The following is a 6,975-nucleotide window of genomic DNA, read 5'->3' as shown; positions in this document are numbered from 1 at the left end:
GTTTTCAGAGTTATGCTGATTGACAAGAGAATCCATTTGCAAATCACATGTTCTACAGAACTCTAAATAAGGTGACTTTCATCCTTCTGAAACCACGAAACTTAGTTCCCACTCATTTGTGGAAATAATCCCTTGATGGACAGCACATCTTCCTCTCTGTACTGTCCTTGGAATCAATAGTCACAATTCCATCCCCTTCTTCTCATCTGCACAGGGATCGAGGCTGGGGCTCTGTGAAGGAAACCACTCCCTCCCTTACCCTGACTGTGGTCCCCATCACACTGAGAAAGTCATTGAGGTCATCTCTGAGCCAGAAGTCTCCTCAGTCCCAGTCAGAGATGGTAACCAAGAGACAAAAGTTATTCTTTTCATTGTGCCAAGATTGTCTGATGATTTGATAGGCAGATATGTTCAGGAACTGATTTCATGATCCCAATCCTTACATCTTTTCATATCTAGAAAAGCACTAACTCCCTTCATGGTGACATGAGCTCCTTGTGACTTGCAGAAAACTTTTTGTAAAGTAAGTGCTTAGTTGCATTGAACTTCTCCTTCACCAAAATCTTTTATATTGACCTTCCTCCACTACCTGTTTGGGACAGTCTCTCAGAGCTATGTGAGGTGCTGTCTCCGAGGCCAGAGTCCTCATTTTGCCGCAAATAAAACTTAACTCACAACTCTCACATTGTGAATCTGTTTTAGTCAACATTATAAATATCAATAACTTCAGATATGCAGATGACACCACCCTTATGGCAGAAAGTGAAGAGGAACTAAAGACCCTCTTGATGAAAGTGAAAGAGGAGAGTGAAAAAGTTGGCTTAAAACTCAACATTCAGAAAACGAAGATCATGGCATCCGGTCCCATCACTTCATGGGAAATAGATGGGGAAACAGTGGAAACAGTGTCAGATTTTATTTTTTAGGGCTCCAAAATCACTGCAGATGGTGACTGCAGCCATGAAATTAAAAGACGCTTACTCCTTGGAGGGAAAGTTATGACCAACCTAGATAGCATATTCAAAAGCAGAGACATTACTTTGCCAACAAAGGTCCATCTAGTCAAGGCTATGGTTTTTCCAGTGGTCATGTATGGATGTGAGAGTTGGACTGTGAAGAAAGCTGAGCGCCAAAGAATTGATGCTTTTGAACTGTGGTGTTGGAGAAGACTCTTGAGAGTCCCTTGGACTGCAAGGAGATCCAACCAGTCCATTCTAAAGGAGATCAGTCCTGGGTGTTTTTTGGAAAGACTGATGCTAAAGGTGAAACTCCAATACTTTGGCCACCTCACGCGAAGAGTTGACTCATTGGAAAAGACCCTGTTGCTGGGAGGGATTGGGGGCAGGAGGAGAAGCGGGCAACAGAGGATGAGATGGCTGGATGGCATCACTGACTCGATGGACATGAGTTTGAGTGAACTCCGGGAGTTGGTGATGGACAGGGAGGCCTGGCGTGCTGAGATTCATAGGGTCGCAAAGAGTCGGACACAACTGAGCAACTGTACTGAACTGGAACTGAACTGGATAAATACAGACTAGGACAAAATTTCAAAACACAGAAAATTAATCTTATATGAGTCAAGCATTGTGGAGAGTTTTTAGGCCCTTTGCCATGTGCATCAAATACTACAGGTTGTTTAACCCATGACCCACTTATAGCTGTTAATCCTCACCAGCTGCCAATGCAGAAGTTTTTCATAGCTTCTCTTACAGTCTTGACTGGTTCAGTGACAAGATTCTAGGCAAGAGGAAAGAAGCCTCTTGGTGAGAGGAAGAGGGAAGGTAATTCTGTGAAAATGTTTACTAGCTCATATTTCCCCTTCTCCGTTTTTGTCCTCCTTGGGACATGGACATGAATGATACTTGGAGCTGGACAGCCATCTTGAAACCATGAGGGGGAATTATAAACATGTTATTCCTGACATTGTAGAGCTATGGAACCATTGCCATCAGTTGCCTGCTTCCCTCCCATCTACTTCTCATGAAGGAAAAACAATCCTCTTTTTGTGAAAGCCACTGACAAAAAAAGTGATCTTCTCAACTATATTTATACTTTGTAAGAATAAATTTTTAATTGACATCTAAAATGTCTAAGTTCAAATAACTGAATAGGATGTCATTTCTAGTCATTGTAATCATATCATTTAACAATAAATAGTTGCACCATTCTGTTAAATGTATGCAGTGAGTTATAAAATCTCAGCATGTCAGCACTGATACCATCATTCATTCTTAATATAGATAATGAGCTGTCAACTTTCAGTGGGAAATTTTATGTCATTCATTTTCTTCTTGAGTTTTTATTTATGTTCCACTTTCTCCAGAGAATTTAATTTTAATCTATGTATCTTTATGCATGAAAGCACTGTACTGAGTATTCTCTCATAACTTTGAACATCATAAATATTATTCAAGTTAATATTTATAGTTCCTATAAGAGCCCAATATTTTTACTAAATTATCACTTTCTTTTAATACTTGCATTCACTTTGTCAAAGCTACATAAACATGATCACCTAACAGAACATAAAATTTTATTGGAAACATATCTTACAATGAGGCTGTTTTTTCAACTTTTAAAAACTTAATTTATGTATCTAAAAATCAGTGTTGCTGCTGCTGCTAAATCGCATCAGTCATGTCTGACTCTGTGCGACCCCATAAACTGCAGCCCACCAGGCTCCACCGTCCCTGGGATTCTCCAGGCAAGAACACTGGAGTGGGTTGCCATTTCCTTCCCCAATGCATGAAAGTGAAAAGTGAAAGTGAAGTCGCTCAGTCGTGTCCGACTCTCCGCGACCCCATGGACGCTGCTACTGCTGCTGCTGCTAAGTCATTTCAGTCGTGTCTGACTGTGCGACTCCATAGACGGCAGCCCATCAGGCTCCCCTGTCCCTGGGATTCTCCAGGCAAGAACACTGGAGTGGGTTGCCATTTCCTTCTCCAATGCGTGAAAGTGAAGTCCCTCAGTCGTGTCCGACTCCTAGCGACCCCATGGACTGCAGCCTACCAGGCTCCTCTGCCCATGGGATTTTCCAGGCAAGAGTACTGGAGTGGGATACCATTGCCTTCTCCAACCCCTCTAATTCTATGCCCAGGAAAAGATCAGACTGTGAGCTGCTTAGACAACTCACAAGTCACACAGCAAGTTGGGAAGAGCGCCCTCTAGTGTCTCAGCTGTCTGCACAGAGAGACACTCCACCAAGGGACTCGCAAAAACATGGGACAACTGTCTATTAAGAAAAAGAAAACAAAAAGCCCAAACTTACTTCCAGTCAGCCCTGCTTCAGATCACAGCAAACACTTTGAAAACCGGCCACATAGTTGAAAACACAGGCCAAAATTTTCAACAGTATTTAACAAGAAACCCATAGGTAAGACTATTGACTCATGTACTCAATACTTTGTGAATATAAAGCACCATTACAGTTATGAGGATACAGCTGAGTTCTGGATAATACCTACCTATTGAAGACACTCAACCTAAGGATTATCCAGGTTGAGGTAGAAAGTTCTTTTGTGTCTATGTATTGTTGATGAAGGTGAAAGTGGAGAGTGAAAAAGTTGGCTTAAAGCTCAATATTCAGAAAACGAAGATCATGGCATCCGGTCCCATCACTTCATGGGAAATAGATGGGGAAACAGTGGAAACAGTGTCAGACTTTATTTTTTAGGGCTCCAAAATCACTTCAGATGGTGACTGCAGCCATGAAATTAAAAGATGCTTACTCCTTGGAAGGAAAGTTATGACCAACCTAGATAGCATATTCAAAAGCAGAGACATTACTTTGCCAACAAAGGTTCGTCTAGTCAAGGCTATGGTTTTTCCTGTGGTCATGTATGGATGTGAGAGTTGGACTGTGAAGAAGGCTGAGCGCCGAAGAATTGATGCTTTTAAACTGTGGTGTTGGAGAAGACTCTTGAGAGTCCCTCGGACTGCAAGGAGATCCAACCAGTCCATTCTGAAGGAGATCAGCCCTGGGATTTCTTTGGAAGGAATGATGCTAAAGCTGAAACTCCAGTACTTTGACCACCTCATGCAAAGAGTTGACTCATTGGAAAAGACTCTGATGCTGGGAGGGATTGGGGGCAAGAGGAGAAGGGGACGACAGAGGATGAGGTGGCTGGATGGCATCACTGACTCGATGGACATGAGTCTGAGTGAACTCCGGGAGTTGGTGATGGACAGGGGGGCCTGGCATGCTGCGATTCATGGGGTTGCAAAGAGTCGGACACGACTGAGCGATTCATCTGATCTGATCTGATTGTTACAATAATACTGAGTCCTGACTACTTTGCAAGAAATTAACATTCAACCTTCAACTTGTTTTATCTGTTTGAAATAGGTAATTGAATTTACTCAGCCCATTCTTAGTAGAATGCTTGTGCATGAAATTTAACTTGTGATTCACACATTATAATGGTTAATTCATTCTCTCTGACCCCACTCACCGGAAAACTTCACCTGCATTTGAATGGCTTGAATTTACCAGGACTGTCTTCTCTGGTCTTGAATTTCTCCCTGCTGCTGTTAAGTCACTTCAGTCGTGTCCGACTCTGTGTGACCCCATAGACAACAGCCACCAGGCTCCCCCATCCCTGGGATTCTCCAGGCAAGAACACTGGAGTGGGTTGCCATTTCCTTCTCCAATGCAGGAAAGTGAAAAGTGAAAGTGAAGTCGCTGAGTCGTGTCCGACTCTTCAAGACCCCATGGACTGCAGCCTACCAGGCTCCTCCATCCATGGGATTTTCCAGGCAAGAGTACTGGATTGGGGTGCCATTGACAGTATATATTTTCCTCTATGCCAAATGGAAGGATATTAATGGCATTCCTTGTGAGCTGTGACCGATGTCCAAAAGACAAATACTGTTGACCTTTGAACACCGGCTTGAACTGCCCAGGTTCACTTATATGCAGATTTTTTTCAATATATTGGAAATTTGGGTGGGAGATTACAATTTAAAAGTACAAGTTGAGCTGCATGACCCAGAAACGTCTAAAAATTTGAGAAAAAGTTAGAGGAGAGGGCTGAATTAGTTGGCTGGCATCAATATATACAAAACAGACAACCAAAACAGACCTACTGTATAGCACAGGGAACTATACTCAATATCTTGTAATAACCTGTAAAATAAAAGAATCCAAAAATATACATATATAACTGAATCACTCTGCTGTACTCCCGAAATCAACATGTTGTAAATCATTTATACTTCAGAATTCATATATAACAGTGCATGATTTATTTAATAAGGAAAATTTAGGTATGTCATAAAAGAATAAAATATACATAGATACTATAGGGTGAGTGAAACTTAATATAAAATCAATGTGTTGTTTCCTATTTTATAACTTTGCTCTCAAAGAATTATATTACCATACAGTATGTTTCTAACTAGAAGAACTGCATATCATCACAGGTAAGTTTCAAAAAAAAAATGCAACATTTCCAATACTGTGTTACCTAGTTCTAAAGATTAGTAATGCAAACACTGAAAAACTATTCACATAAATAACAGGAGCACCAAGAGTTTTGTTATGAACTGTCTTGAAAATTATGTCCCTCCATTCTTTGAACGACTTCAGAATAATGTGCTACATAAATATGCCATTCTCACAGCAATCTGTTATCAAAAGTTACTGTCTTTAAAGGTCTGTCACCTGAAAAAAAAATCACAGTTCATCTTTGGATTTTTTTAAAACAAAGAATTACAAATCATCTGAGTTACAAGGACTTTCTAACTAAGTCACCTCTACTTATCCACCCCCAGCCAATGCACCATGGGAAGAATGGGAGTGGGTGAAAGGTGTCCATTTCTTCTGTAAAATAAAAGTCAGGAAATTGTGAAAAGTGTGGCAAGAAAGAGGATCTGTCAACTAAAAACAATACCTTGTTAGGAAGACCAGTTTTAGAAAACTAGAGTACACAAAGGTGGAAATTTATCACCTCCAAACTCTGTCATGTAGCCCTTGGGAAGTTTTCACGAATGTATGATGCTGAAAGTAGCCTAGTTTGAAGGCTACTGGCTTAGGCTGTTCTACTGAGGTTTTCTGCTACTGCTTGCTAATTGGTTTCCTAGTAACAGTAACTCTCATCTGAGATGATGCCAAGTTCATCAATGGTCACTAAAGGAATATGGAACTGCAAGCTTTAGCTTAGTAATATTCCATGAGATGGAATAAACTATGAAAAGGGGAAGGAGCGATGGCACTCTTTTCTGTTATATTTTTTAGGCTTACTCATCTGTAAAATCAGTTAGAGGACAGATGAAGCTCCGCTCTCAATAACACAAATGAGAAAGCAAGAGTTGTCATCCGTGTCATCATTCTCAATGGTCGTATCTATAGTCAGGGAGGTGGCCCCACCACCTGGAGGATTCACAGGCCTTGTGTGTGGAACCTTCCTTTCTTTGTGTAACACAAAAAGATATCTCAAAATTCATCTTGAATTTTTAAATCAGAGAAAAATAAATAAAACCCAGGGGGGATGGAATCACCAGTGCAACTATTAATTGATATCACTTACTGTTATCTTGAGATGAAATTTGAAGAAATTAGTTTAAAATCCACTCTGGCAGATATGTGTGTCTCTAAATTTGGAACTTTCATTTAAGAACTTATTAAAAAGAAATAATTAACTAATTTAAAGCCTGCCATGGAGAAAGGAGCCTTCCTGGATCTTAAAAAAAAAAGAAAGAAACCCACAAAATTTCCCAAGGGAATTCCTTAGCCAATCCTAGTGCCTTAAATTGCCCTGGGTGGGAGGGGTATACCAGCCAGGGCCACCCTGTGGTAGGGAACATTATTCTTGGCAAAGACATGCTTACAAGAGGGGGCCAGTGGGAGCTAAAACCAGCCCATCCACCCTCCAAGCCATGTACCCTGGCTGGAGGAGGCATCCGTGATGAGCTGGCAACAAGTTTTATTGCTGTTGTCTTAATTTACACAATGACTCTCCTCTTCCTCTGTGGTTG

This window comes from Bos indicus x Bos taurus, chromosome 20, assembly GCF_003369695.1.
Source record: "Bos indicus x Bos taurus breed Angus x Brahman F1 hybrid chromosome 20, Bos_hybrid_MaternalHap_v2.0, whole genome shotgun sequence".
Lineage (NCBI taxonomy): Eukaryota > Metazoa > Chordata > Mammalia > Artiodactyla > Bovidae > Bos > Bos indicus x Bos taurus.
Note: the sequence above shows the minus strand (reverse complement) of the source record.